This window comes from Musca domestica, unplaced genomic scaffold (genome assembly GCF_030504385.1).
Source record: "Musca domestica strain aabys unplaced genomic scaffold, Musca_domestica.polishedcontigs.V.1.1 6, whole genome shotgun sequence".
NCBI classification, from domain to species: Eukaryota; Metazoa; Arthropoda; class Insecta; order Diptera; family Muscidae; genus Musca; species Musca domestica.
In genome coordinates this window covers 22,554,422-22,578,717 of record NW_026712363.1, presented here as the reverse complement: position 1 = coordinate 22,578,717, position 24,296 = coordinate 22,554,422, and the positions used below count along the sequence as shown (strand labels likewise).

Here is a 24,296-nt window from a genome sequence, read left to right as displayed (position 1 = left end):
CATTTACACCTGATTAGGATACCCAGTAGATTCAGATTTTCTACTCCATTGCATATGCGTCAAATAAATAAAGAAGAGTTAACCTGCAATAAGCTCAAATGTAAACATACTATAAGTCAACCTAAACTTGTTTATTTACAATAAAGAAAAAGAAAGAAATCAGAAATAAAGAAAAGAAATCAGACATAGGTTAACTTAGGTCAATTTTGGCTCATAACTTATACGTTCCTTTGTTCTTTTACGAAGAAGACATCCGATGACTTAAACCAGTAAAAAATGTCTTCTATGTATTTGCACCTTTGTTCCAGAAATAATGATTTATGTTTGTACAATGGACGTATAAATATACATTTTGACAATGAGATGTTGTCAAATGAACAATTTTGAAAATGACTTTACCTTTTTCATTCTACCATGAGAATGTTGAAAATCTCCACATTTTTTCATCTACATACGTATGTACAACCCTATTTTATCCCGAAAAGAACAGCGAATACCCTTTACCATTCTCATTATCCCCATACACAATCTCAACATAGGTATTTGCCGTGTGAAGGCAATACTCACGTTTTGCTATAAAATTATTCGCATACAAGTACGGTGGTAAGCTTTATTCATTTTTATTATTGTTGTTGTTTCTTGGAATTGCAGCATGCATTGTTTTCGCTTATATACCTTATCCTGCCTACTTACAACATGCCACGAATGTGTGCAAGTATTTTCTTTTCACTGCTGTGTACAGCATCAGTATTCCGCCAACCAACCAACCATCCATCCATCCATCGGATAGTTTTGTTTTCTTTAGTTTGCTGAGATGAAAAGAAGCCCATCGGCATCAGTGAGTGGGGGCAGTGTTGTCCATGTAGCAAAAGCTATTTGCAAATCTTGAAGTGCATCAAAATTGTGGAACAGTGTTTTGAGTGCTGTAGGTGGTGGTCTGCAATGGATTTTATTTTTATCGAGTCCGAAAGTTTATTAAGAATAATAAACAGGAAGATTTTAAAGTTCTCCTAAAGATATTTTCAAGAAAATTAGCCAAACGTAACATTTTTAAAAGACTGTGCCAATAACAAAACCAGTCTCTTAGTCAGTCAATTGTTTCTCTCTCTCTTTCTCTCTTCTCAATAAAACTGTGGCAAGTTCAGGTTCAAATATGTATGAAAGTAAGGTAGTTCTGCTGTTCGATTGTTGCAAAAACACAACTTCATGCCTACATACATGTCTTGCTTTCAGTGTTCCATGTTGTTGCTGTTATTGCATGTTTTGTTCATATTACGATGATCTCTGAATGTTTGATGGATTTTCTTTCTTTTTATCGCCATTCATATTCCAAAGAAATGATTCTGGTTTGATTTCGCGTTTTGAAGCGATTGATTAGAGCTGATGGAAAGAACATATCTTTTATGATCGCCCATGAAAAAATATATTTGTGACATACATAAGCAAGCATCAATGTCAGGTTTTGCATGCAGAATTAAAGGTGATGATGCATAAGCAGCTTGGCATCACGGCATGACATAAAGGGATGTCAGAGCCGCAACCGCTTTGTAATATTTGTCGATCGCTTCCAAAATTATGAAATTGTTGTCAAAAATAGTCTCCTTGTCCGACCCTACGAGAAATTTTGCCACATGAATTTACAAACTCAGAGCAAGTCATGCTAGTTGTGTTCCAATACTTTTTTAGTAGTAAAACTAGCAGAAGAGAGAACAGTTCGAAATGTCATTCTCATTTAGGTTTGCTCAAAAAATAAGGGAACGGAAAATTAGCAGAAATGCGCTAAAATGTCAACATTCAAAATTCCAAAAGAAAACAGTCTAAATCGGACTGGTGAAACCTTACTGAAATGGACGCCAAAATGTAAAAAATGAGTATTGAAAATAAGTTAAAATTATTAATTATTTTTGAATGGTGTTTATTTAGAAAGTTTTGTTTTCAGAATGCGTTGAAGAGTATTTAGTGGTGGAGTTTTCTCAAATCCCAACCCGGAGAAGCTGACATGGTTGGAGGCGCCGGTTAAATTAATGTTAAGTCTGCAAGAAGACTTAATGCCACAAGTTGGGAAGACAGTCAACCTAAAAAATAAAAAGAAAATGTTCGCAGTAATAAGCAAACGTCTATGATTCTAAGCTTAATTTTTCAATTTACCTTTTACTAATTCTGCACTGTTTTCCAATACGTTTTCTTCGTCTGATTCCTCATTCAGCCAGTCCTCTTCACTGCTGGAATCATCCAAAAGTGAATACATCAGTTGCTTCATATTTCCTCTTTTTATTTTTTTGCGCGACAAATATTAGTTATTCTTTAATTTTTAAGTTACAGCCTGTTCCACGATCTCGAAAGAAAATTTGTGCGAACGAAGGCTACTCACTCACTTTCGTATAAGAATGCGTTCCACTAACTTTCGTTCTTTCTTTCGCATAGCCTTACGTGATTCAGTGTTGCTAAATATTTTTTTGGAAAAATTAATCGCGAAATAAAGCAAAAAAAGCGTCAAATGTCTAATTTAAACGCGAAAAAGCAGCAGTGGCTCTGTCTCAACTGACATTTCAGTTGTAAACAAACAAATTGTAAATAAACAAACAAAATAAAATTTCTAGTGATTGTGTTCAAACTATTTGTGCTCTTAGAAAATAAAAAAAAAGAATATTTCCGTAGCCCTATTTTTTATGGAGGAGGTTCGAAATGTGCCACGGAGGAATTTAAGAGATGCTTCGAATTTATTTGAAGTACCTAACAACCAGTAAGTATGATTGTATTTTTACATTTTTGAAATAATAAAAAATTATTTTTTCTAGGTTTGTGGCCAACTTTCGTGTGTCGAAGGAAGTTTTCGGGCTCTTTTGGATATGATGGAAGAGAAGTGGGTGCCCGGTTGCAGAACTACCCAAATCCGCCCCGATTTAAAACTTCTTCTGCTGCTTCCAAAAATTGGCATTCCTCTGGCGAACACAGGATTCTCCTCCATTTACTCAACTAGTGCCCGCAGCTGTGTAGTTGATGATTTTTTCGTGCTGGAATTGAGAAAATAAAAAAATATATATTTGTTGTTCACATATTAAATTGCATTTATTATTTTTACTTACATTTTTGTTTCCATTTTCAATCAAGCAATGTTTATGTTAAAACAATTTTCCTTAATTGTTATTATACGATAGCAAACACACAAGTGACTGATTTTGACATTTGTGTTCGCATGCGTACGAAAGAAAAAAGATAGTGGAACGCAAAATTACACTGAAATGCTTACGTTTTCGTTCGCTTTGATTTTCGTGCAAATTTTCGTTCTGATAGATTTTAGTGGAACGAAAATCAGCTGTTTGTCGTGTAAAAGTTGTGCGAACGTGTTCTTTCGATATCGTGGAACTGGCTGTTAATCTTTTTTCTTTACATTTGTTGTTACGTGCGAACATTGAAATGTATTAATACATTTTTCAACCTTGTTAGCCCTACCAATTAAATGTCAAATTTACAATTTGCACATTTCTGCTCGGCCAAATTCATGTAGCTAAAATAAGCAGAAATGTGCACCACTCAGCGCCATTTTATTCTCGAGAGAGCTGCAAGTTTTGCTAGTTTTTGGAGTACGGGAACGCGTTGTAGTAGAATTAACACTAATTAGTACTAACTTTTAGGTTCTGGAACACAACTGCTCTGTTCCAGTACCTGCAAGAACCTACTAGTTTTGCAATTTTTTTCGAAATCATCGGTTATCGTAGTAAAAACATTTACATTCTCGTAATTCTGGAACAGACCTTCAATTGCCACAAGTGGCATTTCCTTTGGCTCTTATTTAAGGTGTAAGTACATAAGAAGCTTGAAGTAATGGCTATATTATATTTTGTGACATTTCATAAAGGGATTACAAAGTCGCACTAAAATACTGCCGTCGTTTTCCATTATAATGTGACATTAATATGCCTAGCCATGACTTCAAGCTTGCACCCATAGTGAATATTTTGGGCTATCGCATCACATCCATAAATAATTTGTGTAAATTAAGGCGTTATCAGACGGAATGGTTTTTACATATGTGATATCACTTTTTTATCCATGTGTATTTCCGTGTTAATGCCAAAATTGTCATTTTACATGTGACTTATAATTTATGCTATCACATTTTTTATACTTTTTAATTGTATTTTTCCGATGAAAATAGGGCTCGCTGTGTTCGAAAAATAAGTTATATTCCATGGTAGAATAATACAGATAGACGCATCGACACAGCTGCTGGGACAATGAACTGTCAAACCGATTTTGGAATTGCAAATTTTGAACGAAAAATTCATGGCACAATTACCAAGGTAATCTCATGCTATCATACGATTAAAATTGTTTTCTTTTATGTTCATTGTCAAAATTATATTGTATAGTTCTTCCTTAAATATGGGCGTACGGTAGCAAGATTTTTTCATTAATTTAAGACTACAAATTTTGTTATTTTCACGCCTTTTAGAGGGTATAATAGTCAAGTAAGAATATAGTCGAATAGTTAACGAATCACAATAATTTTTACGTATGTTTTCCAAACCCAAATTCATGGCGATTGGTGTGTGTGTAAACGTACTTTTACATACAAATCTTTAATATACAAATCTATAATATTCCTGATAATTGATCAATCGCAAAAATTTTAGTATATTCAGTGTCACGGTTATAGTCTTAAAGAACGTTTACAACAAATTCTTTTTCGGGTTAAGCCTGATAATTGACCCATCACAATATATTTCACTATAGAAACCATGGCAGAAAAATACAGGTAGATGCATCAACGCTTGAGAGCATTGGTATGTCAAAAAAATTTTAATATTTTTTCAAATATAAGTAGATTTTTATATGCCTTCTTATACTACGTCATTCGGAGGCAATTATAATTTGCGTTTTTCAACAATTTTTACAAATTTAAATAATTTTTCATTCAACATTTTCAATTCCAAACTTGTCCAAGTAGCTGTGTCGACGCGTCTACCTATATTCCTCTACCATGATAGAAATCAAACAAGAGATTTATTGGTATTGATACACCGTTAACTAGGTAAAGATTTTGTATGTAAACGCGCTATTATTTCATGGAGTATTTAATCGATCAAGTTAATTTATGGATCAAGATATATCAGAACCAAACAAAACTATGAAAATACTTTTAAAATCAAAATTCTCTTAATAACAACAAGGTAATATTTTCCGAAAAATGATATTTGCACACTCATAAGGGGTTAAAATTTTTGACACATCAAACATCCATTCTAAACTGGTTTGTTTAGACACACCTCAGTAGCGTTTAAGTAGGTCTTTCAATTGAATCTGCCAAAACGTGTCGGAAAAAAGAACATGAGAAGAAGAGGCCAAAAGAAAAAGACTCAAGAAATGGTAGACATTGCTATAAAATATTCCAACAACAAATTGTTTTTTTTTTTTCACATTGCTATTCACAACACAAAATACACTTATAAACACCCCATTGTGCTCGGTAACACAATATATGGATCAATCAATCAATAATATTATGATATGGATAATTAAAAACAACAACAAAAAACGTAAATAAATATTGGTCAGTATATAATCTGGGTCAAAAACAATGTCAGACACGCTTAGATAATTGCGGGTTATAAACTAATTAGAGAATAGCGGTTAGAATACGTATATATAAACCCGAGAGGAAGTGGTAGTGGAAAATGTGATATTGCGGAAAATATTCATTGATAAAAAATAATAGACATGAATTGAGTTTCGTTGAAGAAAATTGGTCACTCTTAAATTTTGCCATGGAAGAATAAAGAGGTAAAGTCATGCAATCATATATTTACAATTTTTTCAAAATTATTCATTTGACATTTCACTGTAAAAAAATATATTTATAAATCTATTGTACATATACAAATCAGAGATGGGAACCTGTTTTCTATGCTGTGAAATTTGACAAGGTAAATTACATAAAATGCAAAGATGGGAATCTTTATTTGAAATAACTTTACCTTCTTGATTTTACCATGCATTTTGACTCAGAAGTCGAAAAAATTATTTTCAATAAGTGGAAGGCTGCGTTTCCTGCAAAGTTGTTTGTAATAAACACAGGGAACAATCACAAATATAATTTCATGCGATCATAGATTACAATTTATTTTATTTAACGTCTCTTTATTGTCAAATTTATATTTTGAAGTTCTTCCTTAGATATGGGCGTGTATTAACATTTTTATTTAATGTCTCTTCATTGTCAAATTTATATTTTGAGGTTCTTCCTTAGACATGAGCGTAGAGTTGGCAAGAAATATTTTGTTATCATCCGCTGGCTCCTTCGTAAAAGAACAAAGGAGTTTTAGGCTGGCTTAGTTCGATTTTGGCCCTTGACTCCTTTGTTATTTTCCGGAGAAGCCAGCCGATGATTTAAGCTAATCAAAAAATCATTTTATGTGTTCTAACCTTAATGGTTCCAAAACATTCAAGAATTTACTAGTTTTGAAATTTTCTCCGATATCGTAAATGGAAAAGCTGTTACCATTTTAAAATCATTTACATTATTGCAGTTCTGGAACGGACAAAAAGTATTGGATGTGGCAATTTTAATCCAAACCCAGTAGGTTAACACATTTATATGTGAAAGTATATATGGTAGAAAAATACATGTTTTTTCATATAAGTAGATTTTTATGTTTTCTTATACGACGTCATTCGGAGTTTATTATAATTCGCGTTTTTAATATTTTTTTACAAATTTAAACAATTTTTCGTTAAACATTTTCAATTTCAAAATTGATTTGACAGTTAATTGTCCCAGCAGCTGTGCGGATGCGACTACCTGTATTCTTCTACCATAAACGTACTGTTAATCTCATAAATGATGTGAGACATGGCTATGGAATATTGAATTTTGCTTCGAAGTATCACATTTCTGCAGCTAGGACAGGAAGATCGACGATATCGCAATTTATTTTGCTATACTACTAGTAGAAGACAGCCATCCCGCATTTTAGTCGAATTTAAATTCGTTACAGCAAATGACCAGCGTATAGGTGAGAGCACTTAAATAGTTTGAAGTCTTCGCATGGCATATTTTGTGACATATCATAAAGGGATGCGAGAGATAATTTGACATTAATATGTCTAGCCATGATGCCAAGCATCTAATGTACCCTCACTTTAAGTTTTCGTTTTAGTGCAGAATCCATATAGAAAATATTGTAAAAATCTTGACAATATTTTTTTGCTGTTTATTCTGGGACTTGATGGCTTAAAATCAAACCTCATTCGAGGATGACACTGAAACTAACAGTAAAGTTTCCTTAAGATGAAGGGTTCAAAATCTCAATTTTTTATGTTTCAAATAAGCATTCCCATCTCTGCATTTTCTGTAATTTCCCTTGTCAAATTTCACTGCATAGAAAACAGGCTCCCATCTCTGAATTACGAATATACAATGAATTTATAAATATAAATTTTGATAGTGAGATGTTGTCAAATGAATAATTTAGGAAATATTTTAAACAGATGATTGCCTGACTTCTTAATACTAACAAGAAAAGATAAATAAAATTGGTTTTCCTTAGATATATATTGTATAACTGATTTCACGTGCCAAGAATGGCCTATAAATAGAATATTTATTATTTGTAAAAAATATGCCACTCGTCATACGTAAATATTTTAGGTATGGCGGTAATTAATTGAAAATGACAAGGAAAAGTGTTGCCAAATTCGAATTAGCAAATGAGTCTCCCTCTATTGTTTTGCCTCGGAAAATGTTTAGTTTCCTTGTTTGAAAGTAACTTTTTTCCATAGAAACAATAGAGCACCACCTTGATTTTCCAAAAATTTTCTTTGTTATTTTAACAAAATGTTGCCCAAATTTTAATATAGAAATTCTATGAGATATTGCACCATTAAAGCTGCTTTACAAAGTGAGAGTTGAATAAAATTGTCATGGTCATCAGCCAAAGACACTTAAAAGACAATGACCACACAAGAGCCTGCACGCCAACGCTTGAGAACATGGAAACTAGAAAGATCATCGCCATGTCAGACTAGGGGCATTGCGTTTTTTTTCTAAACTTTTCTTGTTTGGAAGTGGAAATGCTTTGCAGCAGCAAAAGTATCACCACTTTTACTCGTTAACATCGAATGACCACAACATTAACGTTTTTGAGTGGGCGTGGGAATGAGTACTTCCCAAAACAAGAATTAATTTTTGCCGTCAACTAATGCCAGCGACGATAATGATCCGTGAGAAAAGAAATAAAAACGGAATAATAAGTATGTCTTGTTGAGAAATGTCTGCGAATCTTAATTGATTTCCATGTTTCATGTTCAAGTGAAAAATCTCAACGAAAATAAAAAATATTTTGGGGCTACCGTTTCAATTCTCACTCAAGCTTCTTCTTTTTCGAATTTGGTACAAGAGGGTCTTATCTGCAGAGCAATAAAAATAGAAAGTTTTATGACAAATCATTTGTTGTTGTTGGGACAAAAAAAAAAACGAATATACACAGTGGAATGAATGTGGGTTGGAATTTTATTGAAATTAGAATGGAATGGAAAATTAGGTGTAATGTGATGAGGCTAAATGCCAAGAAATGTGATAATTCGGTTTGTAATGAAAAAGATGAAACTAAAAGTGTTTGGTTGTGCATTTCCATAATAATTTTGTCGTTTTCCATGACAATAATTACAGCTCATTATGCCATAGATTTCAATTTTGTGACATTCATCATCTCTCCCACTAAAGTTGAAAGAAAAAAATCCAGTTTTTGTTTCTGTTGGCGTTTAATGTTTTCTTTTCCTCAGTTTGTTTTTTTTTTTTTTTTTTTTGTATGTGTTCTCCTCTTCTCTTCACAAAATTTCAGTTCCGTTCGAGTATAACAGATTTCTTTATTTCGTTTCTTAGTTGTTGTCTTGTCGCTGTAGGTTCTGCATATATTTAGCCTACTTTTTTCCCTCACTCTTAACGTCTTTTTTTGTTTTCTTTTCATTAGCATATGAAGAATCAATAGAAATTCTTTTAAAGCCGGTTTTTTTCGTTTTATTGTTTAACTCTCAATTTTCGATGTAAATGATTAACACAAAGAGACAAGATAATGCCTGAATGGGCATCGGCAATTTTTTTTATTAGGTCAACGACGAGTGGGTATATGAAATGGTAGGTTTACATTTGTTTATAAAACTTATACCAGGTTTATTTAATATTTATTCCAGATATTAATATCTATACAAATTTATACAATTTTTAAGCTTTTTTTGTTAAAAATCTTTTTCAAAAATAGCTATTTAAAGTTGTGTGTTCCATACAACCCATGGCACAATCACTAGGCGCTCTATTTATCTCAGCTGATTAACGAGACGAATTGTCAAAGCGCTTATTGTGATTGGAGTCATATTGCAAAAGATAAACAAATGGTCTGTTCCAGAACTGCAAGAAATTAAAAAAAAATATAACCAATTTGCCCTTTATGATATCGAAGAAAATTGCAAAACTAGTAGATTCTTGCAGGTACTGGATTACACAATACGTAGATAAATTTTGACATATTGTCTTGTAGGTGTAATGTCTTAAGGCTCTATCAGACAAAATGTTTTGTACATACAGAGTGAGATAAAAAAAACTGCAACAAAGTCAAAAGCCATAATATTTACATCTTTTTAATTTTTATTGAATGAAAGCAAGAATGTTGGAAATAGCATCAGGTTTTAGAATAAGTTTAGTTTTGGTCGAATTGGTCACCTTTGGCACGAATTATGGCCTTTAAACGGCCAATGAAACCGTCAAACGCTGCCAGAATGTTGCTCCGCGGTATTATGGTCTATTCCCAACGAAGCGCTTGCTTGAGGTGATTTTTTAGTGCCAACCTTGCTTTCCAAAATACTCCAGACACAATAGTCCAACGGATTGGTATCCGAAAATTTTGGTGGTCATTGTGCGCTGGAAATGAAGCGAGGAACCTCATTTTGTAACCTTTTTTGGGTGGTGCGTGATGAGTGCAATGGTGCTGAGTCTTGTTGGAATGTCCAAGGTCTGCGGCCAAAATGTTTGCGTGTCCAAGGCTTTAATACACCCTCCAGAATATTTTCGCGATAATGTTCGGCAATTTTTCTTATTACGAGCGGAGAGCGACCATCGGCTGTAATGGCGGCCCACACCATCACCATGGCCGGCGCTTGAGTTCTGGTGGCCAACCGAAGGTGAACATTTTCAGTTGACCTCTTTGACAGGTAAACACGATCATTTTGTTTGTTTACAAACTGCTGGACAACGAATGTTTTCTCATCGGAGAAAACCCAATTCGGCAATTCACCACTTTCGGCCAAGCGAAGCAACTCTTTAGCTCTTTTGAGTCTATTTTCTTTCTGTTGCGGTGTAAGTTCTTGCACTTTTTGGAATTTCAATGGCTTTACTCCGAGCTCATTTTTCAATATTTGTCGAATGGAATATTGTGATATGTTCAGTTCACGAGCCATTTTTCGGCGCATATTTGTCTGGCTTAAGTCATCGGCTGGCTTCTTCGTAGGTGGACAAAGGAGTTTTAGGTTGATTTAGTTCGATTTTGGCTCTAGGTTCCTTTTTTCATTTCCGAAGAATTCAGCCGATTAACTTAAACCAGCCATATAAGCTCTTTATGTATTCCCACCTTATGTTATAACTCTACTTTTGTAGTACAATATTTATCAATTTCCATACCCACCTCGTATGTTTGTGATATTTGCCCAACCCTATTTTTTTGGGAATGCAATAAAATCTTTAAGAATGCGGACGATGTGTCAGTTTAGCTGATTCATACAGCTGCTTACAATAAGTGTGCATAATATTTAGGTATAGTAGCTACGTACAAATGTAAATATGAGTGAATGTATGGAAATATGTTATTTAAGTTTCCCAAATTTATCTTGTTAATCAAATCATGGCAGAAGAATACAGGTAGATGCATCAACGCTTGGGAGCATTGATATGTCAAAAAAATTTAAATGTTTTTTCAAATACAAGTAGATTTTTATATGTTTTCTTATACGACGTCATTCGGAGGCTATTATAATTCGCGTTTTTCAACAATTTTCATTCAACATTTTCAATTCCAAAATTGGTTTGACAGTTGATTGTCCCAGCAGCTGTGTCGACGCGTCTACCTATATTCTTCTACCATGAATCAAATGTGAACCTTCTTTGTGTGCATCTCCTAGTCAAAATTGGCGCTTCAGTTTTGTGTTACGCGCGGTTAATCTGGAAAAACATTTGCACGTAAACGTACTTTAAGGACGAGTACAAGAAGAAGAAGAATACAGATAGCCTCATTGACACAGCTGCTTGGACAATGAACTGTCAAACCAATTTTGAAATTGAAATTTTTTAATGAAAAATTATTCAAATTCATTAAAACTGTTGAGAAATGCATATCATAACAACCTCCGAAAGGCGTTGTATAGGAAATCATATACAAATCTATTTATTTTCGAAAAAAAAAACATTTAAATTTTTTTGACATATCAATGTTCCCCTAGCGTTGATGAATCTACCTGTATTCTTCTACCATGTGTACAATGCATGGCAGAAGAATACAGGTAGATGCATCAACGCTTGGGAGCATTGATATGTCAAAAAAATTTAAATGTTCTTTAAAATATAAGTAGATTTTAATATGTTTTCTTATACGACGTCATTCGGAGGTTATTATAATTCGTGTTTTTCAAAAAATTTTGCAAATTTAAATAATTTTTCATTCAACATTTTCAATTCCAAAATTGGTTTGACAGTTCATTGTCCCAGCAGCTGTGTCAATGCGTCTACCTATATTCTTCTACCATGGTACAATGCATAAAACGTACGTCACATAGATCATTATAATGTAAACATTGCCATACTTAATAAAATTTCTCCCCGTTGGGTACTATTTTCTCTTTTTATTTTGGCCCGCATATTTCTCTTTTCGTAACATTTCCTATGGTCATATTTTACTTTAAATTACATAATAGGTTTGTTTTTTTTAGATACAAATTTAAGAAACACACACCATTAAATCTATTACGAAATCAATAACCAAAACAATTGGCGTTAAAACAATTAATTTTATTTGACCAACCACCATTTATGACTTATATAATTCAGTAAATGAATATACATACACAGTTATGTATGTTGGCATTTTGGGTATTTCACAACAACTTTCCGATTTTCCAATACATGTTGTGATTATTAAAACGATTTGTTAAAACATTTTGGTACATCATGTCATAATTTGTATTTTCAAAAATTTGTATTTACTTCTATGGCAGCATAGGGCAGTTGAACATTAATAATGTGACAAAACGAATTAACACCTGCAGAGAAGCAGCACACACGTCAAACGGGTCAGAAGCATGTGTACGCTAGGTCTTGCTGTATATTTTTACTTGCACCTGATAGCATCAAGAATTTGAAATAACTGAGTTTCTTATAGTGGACTAGAATCAGTTAAACGAAAGCAGCATGCGGACACTCACAAAAAATGTGGCTAACTTACTTACAGTGAGAGAAATCGTGAGGGAATTCAAAAAGTACCTTTATGTAGTTGTACATAATTGACCAATCACAATAGATTTGATGATAGAAAACCAACCATAGTAGAAGAATACAGGTATATGCATCAACGCTTGGGAACATTGATATGTCAAAAAATGTTAAATGTCTTTTCAACGACGTCATTCGGAGGTTATTATAATACGCCTTTTTTAAGAATTTTTGCAAATTTCAATAATTTTTCATTCAACATTTTAATTCCAAAATTGGTTTGACAGTTTATTGTCCCAGCAGCTGTATTCTTTTACCATGAAACCTAAATTAAAATTATTGTGATCGGTCAACTAACAGGGTTAACCTGGGCAGAGATTTTGTATGTAAACGTACTTTTATCCCGGGCAGAGATTTTGTATGTAAACGCGCTCTTAGGAGGATATAAATATCGCTCAGCTGATGTTTATTTATGTATACAAACACAACCAAAAGAGAATCCAAAAAATTATCCAAATTGTTGTGGGGAAGAATTTAATATGAAGACTACTAATATTAAAACACCAGTAAAAAACATTAAGGGTGGAAATACATAAAGCGCATATTTTGCTGGCTTAAGTCATCGGCTGGTTTCTTCGGAAATGAACAAAGGAGCCGAAGGCCAAAATCGATCCAAATTAACCTAAAACTCCTTTGTTCATCTACGAAGAAGCCAGCCGATGACTTAAGCCAGACAAATATGCGCTTTATATATTTCCACCCTAAGACCGTTTGGATAATGCTGTCAAATTTTTCAAAAAGCCATAAAGTGGGTGAGGTCATTGTGTTGGGGCCATCCATAAACAGGGATCTCTATAGACAATTTTATGCTTCCAGGATTGTCATTTACCAAATCTTCTTAAATACAAAATTTAAAACAATTTCGTTGGTAAATGTGACTAGGATTATCATAATACTGAGTATCGTTATGTGTGCGCTATCAGAAAACGCCGACCTAAATTTCCAATGTTCCGCCACCGGAGCTATAACCCATTTCGAATTACAAATGCCAATTTTTGGACAAATCCGTGGAAAAATGTGATAAAAATCCGAATATCGGTATGTACAGTTATATGGGTGTTATTCAAAAACGGGAACCTATTCATACAATGTTTCCCCACCGATATATCCCATTTTCAATATCCACCATCCTAAACAAAATACAAATTGTTCTGCCAAATTGTTAAGCTCTACGTCAAATAATGTGGGCTTAATCGTGATTTTAACAGGCAGACGGACATCGTTAGATCGACTTTTATGCTGATTATGAATATATACAATACTTTATGGGGTCTACGACGAGTATTTAGGGATGCTACAAACGAAATGGTAAAGTTGATATGCCCTCGTATTCAAGGTGGAGGGTATAAAAACTTAAAATACTTCTAACCAATTGTCCCATACTTTAAAACTCTATTTGAAACAGTAATTCACAATAAATTTGATTATAAGTGACATTATTGTGAGTGGTTAATTATCAGTGCTAACCCGAGTGAATGCTTATATGTAAACGCGATATAAGACTCTACTATAGAGTTGTATTTCCTATTGTCTTCGAGGCATGGTAGCAGAATACAGGTAGTCGCATCAACACAGATCTAGGGACAATGAACTGTCACACCAATTTTGGTATTGAATATTTTGAATGAAAAAAATTGTAAAAAAACGTATATCACAACAACGTTCCATTTGAGTCATGCAACAATTGGTTTGTTTTATAATACAATTTTATAATAAAAAATATATAAAAGGAATGTTGGGGGTTACTACACAAAATTGAATACAGAAAGATATGTGTTTACAACAATTTTAACTTATTTAAGCAATTTATTCACAATTTTGAATTTTAAAAAAGCTTTGACAGTCCATTGTACCGACCACTATATTAATATAGCTACATATATTATTATCCCATGGTTCCAACTTATTATCGTGAGCAAATACAATTTTATAACGCGTTTACATACAAGTTTATACCCGGATTAGCCGTTATTATTGCCTTATCACAATGAATTTAACGCTTGTTTTCCATAATGATTGACAAATTATCTAATCCGCATAAAGATTTTGTATGTAAGCGTACTTTTATATTAACCACGTTATAAAAATTCACATCTTAAGAAAATCATCTCACATCTTTCTCCCGGTGTACTCATTTGTTTTGCTTTGCAAATGTAAAGATACATTAGTACCAGAAGACACACACACCTACAGGAGAGAGGGAGAGAGTGCGAGAAAACTAAAGATGAAAGAGATTCGTTAGCACTCGCATCAACTCTGTATACAAACCAATACTTACCAATCAAGCTAAAGCCAAGCCGTTATATTAAGGTTATTGGCCTATATTCTAAAATGAGTGTGTGTGTGTGTATGTGCTAGCAAATGCTCTGCATACCTGAAATTAATATCGTCTAGTTGAACAAGTATAGTAGATATTGACCGATATATGCGGTACATACATATCTCTTATGTTGATCACAAACAAAAAAAAAAGAGAGGTCGAGGCCAGACACATGTTAACAGGTGAAAGTGATAAAATGAGTCAGTAATTTGTTGACAAATTCCCATTCGGGAATGATGTATTTGGGCTGTATTTTGTATTTTGGAATTAATAAAATAAGATTAAAGAAATGGTTTTGTGATTAAGAATAGAAGATATTTTTTAGTTTTTGATTATGGGAAACAGAAAGAGGTGAGTATACATAAAATGCTTTTTTGACAGGCTTAAGTCATCGGCTGGCTTCTTCGCCGTCTTCGTGTTAGGTTGACTTAGTTCGATTTTGGGCCCATAATTAATTCTTGTTCACCATACGCTGCATTGCTCTTTTTAAAGAAGCAAGGCGATGACTTAAAATAAGTAGATATTTATATGTTTTCTTATAAGACTCAAATGGGAAGTTCTTATGATATGCGGATTTCTACAACTTTTTCATTCGAAAAATGTAACTCCAAAATTGTTTCGACAGTTCATTGTCCCTATATCTGGATAGATGCGACTACCTGTATTCTTCTACCAGGCTTCGAAGGAAATAGGAAATTCAACTCTGCAGTAGAGTCTTATATCTCGTTTACATATAAGTGTTTACTCGGGTTAGCACTGATAATTAATCAATCACAATAATGTAATTTATATTTTCCATAATTATTTTTTTTTGTGATTTACTGTGTCAAATAAACTTTTAAAGCATGGGACAATTGGTTAAAAGTATTTTAAATTTTTATACCCTCCACCATTGCGTTTGTAAAAGCCATGAATATTTGTCGTAGACCCCATAAAGAATATATATCCATTCTAAGTCGATTTAACCATGGTACAATAAGGAGCTAGAACAGCTTCGTAAAACTGCAGAAATACATTCGAAATTATATGCAACAAGTTTTGTTTATCATATTTTTCCCCATTTTTTCAAATAAATTAAATGACGCGATATCGGTCCAGGTTTTGGCATATCCGTCATATAACGGTACATCCCGATATTCGGTAGTTTTATTATTTTCACAAAATTTTCCCACGAATTTGTCTAAAAATTGTTATTTGTAGGCCATAATGGATCTATAGGTCCACGTTTTGGCATAGCCCCCATAACCTCTCGATATTAGGTATTTTGATTTTTGCCACATTTTTTCGCGGATTTGTCAAAAAATCGCCGGTGGCGAAACATTGTATGTATAGGACCACTTTTTTGTAAAGTCTCCATATAACGGTACCTACCGATATTTGGTATTTCGATTATTTTTGCCACTTTCTTTTGCGGATTTGTTTAAAAAATTGTATTTGTAGTTCATAATGGGATCAAGATCTGGTGGCGAAACAAATTGTGTGTATAGGTCCATGTTTTTGTATAGCCTCCATGTAACGGTACCTCCCGATATACGGTATTTTTATAATACTAGCCACCCACGAAACTGTTTCAAATTTGGTATTTAACAAGTAAAAAAGTTGTAAGTTCGGCCGGGCCGTACTTCGAATACCCTCCACCATTTGGTACAAAATTGGCAATTTTCAAAAAACTAAAATCCATTAAAAATTCTGTTAAAATCTTAAAAATACCGAATGTAGCCATATATTAGAGGCTATACGAAGACGTAGACCTGCACAGATAATCTCCTGTCATATGCTGTAGTATAAATTACGAACTTCAAATACCAAATTTGAAACAATTCCGGTAAATAATGTCGCTAAAATCATTAAAATACCGGATATCGGGGAGTACCGTTATATGGGGGCTATACGAAGACGTGGATCTGCAAGGTCCATTTCCTGTCTGAGGCTGTAGTATCCATTACGAATTTCAAATACCAATTTTGAAACAATTCCGGTAAATAATGTCGCTAAAATCATTAAAATACCGAATATCGGGGGGTACAGTTATATGGGGGCTATACGAAGACGTGGACCTACATAACCTATTTTCAATACCAAAAGTCCTGCAGACATAATACACAGTTGGGTAAATTTTTATGAACTTACTTCATTTCGTTCGGAAGCTAGAGTGATTTCCACAGACGGACGGACATAGATAAATCGACATAGAATTTTATGCTGATCAAGAATATATATACTTTGTGTGGTCTAAAATGTATATTTCGAGGTGTTACAAACGGAATGACAAACTTAATATACCCTCCATACTTTAGTGGAGGGCATAAAAAGATTTGGTAGATGACAATCCTTAAAGAATAAAATGCTCTATAGAGGTTCCCATTTTGGTATGGCCCCCATACAACCACCTCACCCACTTTAGGGGTTTTTGATAAGTGTAACCGCATTATCCAATCGGTCTTACTGGTATTTGTAGTTTAAAGTGGGACACGTTTGAATTCAGATACTTTTATAAAAAATTATTTTCCTTACCCAAAGGTGGAGGGTATTAAAAGTTCGGCCCGGTCGAACTTATTGTTTTTCTTTTTTTTCAAGCAATTTTTTTAAGGAATTTTATTGATTATCTGCTATAACAAATATTACTATTAAATATATTTAAAACATGACCGAATTTTTTCATTAAATTATCTTATAAATCCTCGGTACTGCTCCCAAAATTTCCTCAATATTTATGCTACTGCACTCAAATCGGTAATGTTGTGGGTTTCCATTTTCATGAGTCACGTTTTCGTTTGAAAAAAGACCGATAAAAAAAGCGATTTCGCGCCAAAGCAATTTACTTAAAATGCGAACATTGTTCAGGAAAGAGTGGCAGTGACAACAGCATTCAAACATACATACCTACATAGATAGTTTGTGGTTTTCACTATTGGTTTTCTTTTCTTCAAACTTCTCTGGCCATGGAATCCCAACAATTATGAGATCATTTGTAGGCACCACACCGCACATGACATATTGTGTGAAGACCCAACAAACCGATTGACCGGCATCGAAGTTGTCACAAACACACACACACATATATACACTGATACATATTATGGCCAATAAAATATAATACCAATCGTGCACCTGTTTTTCTGTTATTGGTATCAAAAGCAAGAAAGAAAAACCTCAAGATCATTAAATGCCATGATGATGACTTGCCTCTAAAAATGAACGAAGAAAAATAAACAGTTTAAGACGATTTTTTTTGTGGAAAAAGAAATAGCGTCCAAATTAAAAGACTTGTCAACCAGGCTTAGGCACCAGCCAGCCAGCCAACCAACCAACCATCCAACCCCTTAGCAGAGAAGCAAACAAGTTATGACACAAATTAAAGTAATTGATTTGAAACGTAGCAAACTGCCATGGCTCTGTTGGCATTTTTGTTGACAATTTCACCTTAACATTGATCTTATGGAGCAGTCAAACCGCTTTTTTTCTTCTCTTTTCTGGCCAAGTTGGAACAGGGAACACAAAAACAATGTAAAGCATTTAATTACTGTTCGCGTTCTATGGCATTTGTCAGCCATCATTAATCATTGTTTGTTTCTTTGGCTGTGGCTGCCTGGCTGCCTGGCTTTGTCAAAGTCAATTAAATGTGAAACATAAGTTAGTACACGAATTAGGCGTGATACGACATGGGATGAGCAAATAGCGGCATTGTCAAACGTTAGCGTTTAGTAAATCAGCTTAACGTTTAACATTTTATTCGCATATTAAAATAGTTAACGATCTTTGGTTGTTTTTGAAATTACTTTCACTTTGATTTCAAATGCACTGTCAATGGAGGTGGGGGAGGAGGAGGAAGCCCTGGCAAGAGATTTATGGGCAGATAAGAAGGATTGCCAAAAAAGAAACAAAAGCAATCGAAAAGAAATAAAAATAATATTAACGATTAGATAGATATCTAAAACTGTCACAGTTAGTACGGTGAAATATGGACTGTGTGAAAACAATTTATTCGGAAGACAAATATTTAAATATGAGCCAGGTTGGTGGCAGGAACTGTTTTTGCATATTTTAGGCACTTTTGTATGTTTATAGTGAATTAAATTGAATTAAAATAAGTGTTAAAGTTTAAAAAATATATACACGATAGAAGAATAGAGGTGGAAGCATCGACACAGCTGCTGGGACAATGAACTGTCAAACCAATTTTGGAATCGAAAATGTTAAATGAAATATTATTATTAAAAGTAGAAATTATTGAAAAATGCATATTTTAATAACCTCTGATAGGCGTCCTATAAGAAAACATATAAAAATCTACCTATATTTGAAAAACATTTTAAAATCTTTGACATATCAATGTTCCCAAGCGTTGATGAATCTACCTGTATTCTTCTACCATGAATGTATATTTTCAAAACATATGTTTATTTCAAGCTCACTGCCTAATTAAAGGAAGTTATCTCATCACATTAGTAAATATAAATAAGTTCGAAAATTAAATTACTGTCAAATTTGAATAAATGGAATTTTAATAAACAGGAGCAAAATGCTTGCATTCAATACGAATTTAATTTGAATATGCACATTATTACGTTTATAGTTAACCGGATTTAGTAAGTTCAGTGGATTGAAATTGTCAATTCCATTGAATATATGTCAAATTAATCCTCACAAAAGAGGTTGTCCCGGGAAAAAGCTTTGATGTAAACATACAATATCTAAATGAAAATAGAGAGAGAGATAATACACGAAAGTCTTTTTTACTAGCTTAAAGGTGTGAGTACATAAGGAGCTTGGCATCATGACTAGACATATTAATGTCAAAGGCAGGATTCGAGAGCGGCTGGTATTGCTTTATGATGTGTCACAAAATACGTCATGTGAAGACTTCAAGCTACTTATGTACTCTCACCTTTAAGGTGAGAAAACACAAAACTATTTTTAACTGGCTTAAGTCATTGTCTGACGTCTTAGAGGAACAAAGAAGTCTTAGGTTAACTTAGTTCGATTTTGGCCTTACACTTCTTTTTTCTTTTTCAAAGAAGCCAGCCGATGACTTAAGCCAGTCAAAAAAACCTTTTATGCATGCTCAACTTTAGTCATTGCCCAATAATTTATATTTGTTCACTCTCCTATCACGCTCCTTTATTCTTTTGACTTAAGCTAAGACTATACAATAGATTCATAACTTATATGTTTTCAAACATGATTTTGAATAAAATTCTAAACATATAATTGCACAAGGTTGCCTTCGTAACTCTACCATGATATAATTCAAATTTTGTTTCGTCTGCAGGACTTTTGCTTTTGAAAATGGGCAATATAGGTCCACGTTTGGTTATAGTCCCCATATAACTATACCTCCCTATATTCGGTATTCTGATGATTTTAGCGACATTGTTCACCAGACTCGTTTCAAAATTCGTATTTGAAGTTCCTAACAGGTACTACAAGCTATGACAGAAAATTGTCTATGTAGGTCCAGGTCTTCGTATAGCCCCCCATATTTATTTATTTTTTTGAGAATGTTTCAAAGTTCGGCCGGACGAACTTAAGCTGGGAATACATAAAGCGCTTATTTGGCTGGCTTAAGTCATCGGCTGGCCTCTTCGGAAGTGAACAAAGGAGCCTAGGGCCAAAATCGAACTAGGTCAACCTAAAACTCCTTTGTTCATTTACGAAGAAGCCAGCCGATGACTTAAGCCAGCCAAATATGCGCTTTATGTACTTCCAGCCTTACTGCTTTATACCTTGTTAAAATTTTATTTAGATTTTTTTCTTCATAATTTACATTCGATGTCTAATATTTCGAACAAATACGTGTGTATGTGGTAGTAAAATTCAACTCTGATTCAAGTCAATTTGTCGTGTGTAAACATCGGGTTACCATATCAAATGGAAACAGGTCCCCATCCTATAGCCCATTTTAACTATTGAAGATTAACCCACTGGGTTTATTTAATCTAGTGGGTTAACCTTGAGTATTTAGATACACTTTGAGAGGCTATAAGTTGTTGGACGATCTTTGTTTACGAATAAACACAAAAGAAAAAACAGAAAATGTAATAAATATTTTGTGAAAAGAAAACAAAAATGCAACAAATTAATATTGTAAATCAATATTGTTGAAATCCTTTCGTGAGAAGAACTATTTAAGTATAGTAATTTTGGTTGAATAAATACAGATTATGCAATAAATTCTGATAATGTGGTTTAATCAGGATAAAATTGTGTATCTAAACGGGCTATTAGATTAATGTCAGATGCATGGTAAAATTAAGAAGGTAAAGTCATGCAATCATATATTTAAAATTTTTTTCAAAATTATTCATTTGACAACATCTCGTTGTCAAAATTTATATTTATAAATGCTTATTTGAAATGATTTTACCTTCTTAATTTTACCATGTGCCAGATATTATCAAGGGTATAATTTTGAATAAAAAAATTTTAGACATACCTATATTAGGTTACAATAACTAATTAATTGAAAATTTATAAAATATACTACTAGCATTCCATGAAAATATTTCTTAAGAAGCTTTTATATTTGCATTGACCTTAGGTGGCTGTTCTTATACATCCATTAATATTTAATCGGAAGTAATGTCATTCGAATAATAAAAATCCATTTATCTATCATAACTATTTTGACTATCACAAGAAACCCCACTGATCTTGCCTAAGATATCTATGGATTAATCATAAGAAGAAGATTTATAGATCTTGTATAATTATTCGAGGCGATCTATTAATCTTCTATAGTACATACACATCTTCTATAAAAATGGATGGCATGAGAAATATATTGGCCTTATGTTTACTGTCAAAGTTCAATCGAAGAATGCAGTCTCTTCATTGAAAGCAAACATCTAACATAGATTAAATAATATTTAATTTTTATTAAAAAAAATCCAGGGTAAAATTAAGAATTTAAAGTCATGCAATCATATGTTTACAATTCTTTCAAAACTATTCATTTGATAACATCTCATTGTCAAAATTTACATGTTTAAATCCATGTCTGTTATTCAGTGAAATTTGACAAGGTAATAGAGCGTTTAGATACAAAAATTTCTCCGGATTAACCCACCCATGTAAACGCAGTATAATATTGTAATTGTTTTACCACGATTATTTAATGGCTTAGAATGTAAGAAAACCACACCTAGATGATTGTAAATCAATTATCACGGTAAATAACCCTTATAAAATTGGGATACTTTTAGTTACTCAATTGAGTTTTTGAATTCAAATTTTGAGAATATTTATAAGAAAAAAATAAAGCCTATGTTAAAGTCCGTTTACATACAAAATCTTTACCCGGATCAACCCTGATAATTGACCAATCACAATGAATTTAAGGCGTGTTTTATGCAGTTAGATTAACTATTATTAGGATTAATTCGGTTAAAGATTTTGTGTGTAAACGTAGTTTAAGGTCGGCCAAGAAGCATGGTAGAAGAAGAGGTAGGCGCATCGACACAGTTGCTGGGACAACGATCAAACCAATTTTGTAATTGAAAATTTTGAATGAAAAATTATTTAAATTATTTAATCAATTTTTTTACGATTGGTGTAGTATAAGAAAACATATAAAAATCTATTTATTTTTGAAAAAAAAATTTTTTTTGACATATCAATGTTCCCAAGTTTTGATGCATCTACCTCTATTCTTCTACCATGCCAAGAAGATTACTTTTGACAACAATTTGAACTTTGTAGTTTTTTGCACTATTGTCATTTCACTCTCTTTGATTTTCAAAACACAATATGTCTTTTGAACCTATCTGTCAGATGGGCTTACTAGCCGACCATATAAAGGCCACGAGAAAAATGTGTCATTTTATAGAAAGTTCTTTAAAAATAGAGAGAAAGTTCATCAATTCAAGAAATTTATTTTAAATATCTATATATAGCAATTGTCATCCACAAATCAATGTGTATCTCCTCTGGGCAACAAAGTCATCAGCCTTCAATTATTTTTTGCTTGCAACTTTGTGTACTTTGGGCAATTTTTTCAAGTCATGATTTTACAATTTCATTGATTACCAACATCAGTCAGCAATGATATGGCAATTTCAAGGAATAGCCAAAAGAAATAGACGATGTTTGGTATATATTACAAATATTAAAATAATAGTAATAATAAGTTCATTATTTCATTAAATATAATTGTGTTATTAGGTAGATTTATTGAAAGAAGCTAGGAAAGTATGTACCTTTAACAAATATGTTTTTTTTTTTTTTGAAAAAATAATGCAGCTTTCACTTGGTGATATTTATAAAAGTAATTTTTGATGACAGATTTTTCTTGGAAGGGGGAAAAGGCGGAAAGACGAATATAGATTCCGTGTGTCATTCAAGACAGCGTCTTAGGTTAGATATATGGGGTAATTTATAAAGAAAACACATTCTTACATTTTTCAAAAATGCTGAAGCAATCAACTGCATTACATCGGAAATGTCCTCTTTAAACATGCCCTAAGAATTTGAAAAGACTCAGTGAAGCAGTTTGGCATCAGGCCGATGACTTATGCCAGTCAAAAAATTGTGTTTTATGTACTTCTACCTTAACAAAAGTTTTATAAAACGTGCGTGATGATAGTAACGACTCTAACTTTCGATAACAACGAGTTATCGAAATTCACAGGGTGATATAGAACACCCCAATTTACATTTATTACCATTCTTTCAACGGTGCTGATGAAAATTAATGAAAACAATAAAATAAAATTATTATTTAATGAAATTATTAATTAAAAAGTCAATAATAATTACTCATTTCTCAAGGGCTCCGTGCGAAAGACCGCTATCAAATCAAAACAGCATAATTTTCCAGCTATATTTGACTGGTGGTCAGGGTAGAAGATCGGCTCTGAAGGCTTCCCTATACAAACCTCGCCCAAAATGAATCATCATGCTAACTTCACGCACCTTAAGAATATACTACTTTTGCAATTTTTTTTCGATATCATAAAGGTAAAATCGCTTCTCGTAGCAAAAACTTTTACATACTTGCAGTTCTGGAACACACTAAATATATCAGACTTGAATTCGAACTAATAGCATGTGAGAAAATACACATGAAGAGGCAACACTGCATTTGAGTCACTGACTAGTCGCATTGAATCAGACAATGAACTGTCAAAAAAATTTTAAAATTGAAAATTTTGAAATAAAATTTATTCAAATTTCTTTAAATTATTGGAAAATGTATATCATAACAACCTAAGATTGGCGTCGTAAAAAAAGGAAGATAAAAATCTACTTATTAAAAAAAAAAAAAAAATTAAAATTGTTGACATATTAATGTTCCCAAAGGTTGATGCATCTACCTCTATTCTTCTATCATGACTCCAACTAATAGCATGTGTGTAATTACACATGAAGTGGCAACACTGCATTTAAGCCACTGAGTTGTATTCATGGTAGAAAAATGCAGGTGACCGCATCGACACAGCTGCT

At 33.0% G+C, this 24,296-nt stretch overlaps 1 protein-coding gene and 1 long non-coding RNA gene across 2 annotated transcripts in view; one reads left to right on the top strand and one right to left on the bottom strand.

Annotated features, from left to right (window-relative positions):
• The window catches only part of LOC101892881 (uncharacterized), a 46,491-nt gene that overhangs the window by 3,379 nt on the left and 18,816 nt on the right, over window positions 1-24,296 (top strand). The window lies entirely within an intron of this gene.
• On the bottom strand, window positions 1,731-3,327 carry LOC131805749 (uncharacterized). Its single transcript, XR_009343809.1, has 3 exons — window positions 3,087-3,327; window positions 2,149-3,014; window positions 1,731-2,075 (listed from the first exon to the last, which is right to left on the bottom strand). It is a non-coding gene; the product is annotated as an uncharacterized LOC131805749 (long non-coding RNA).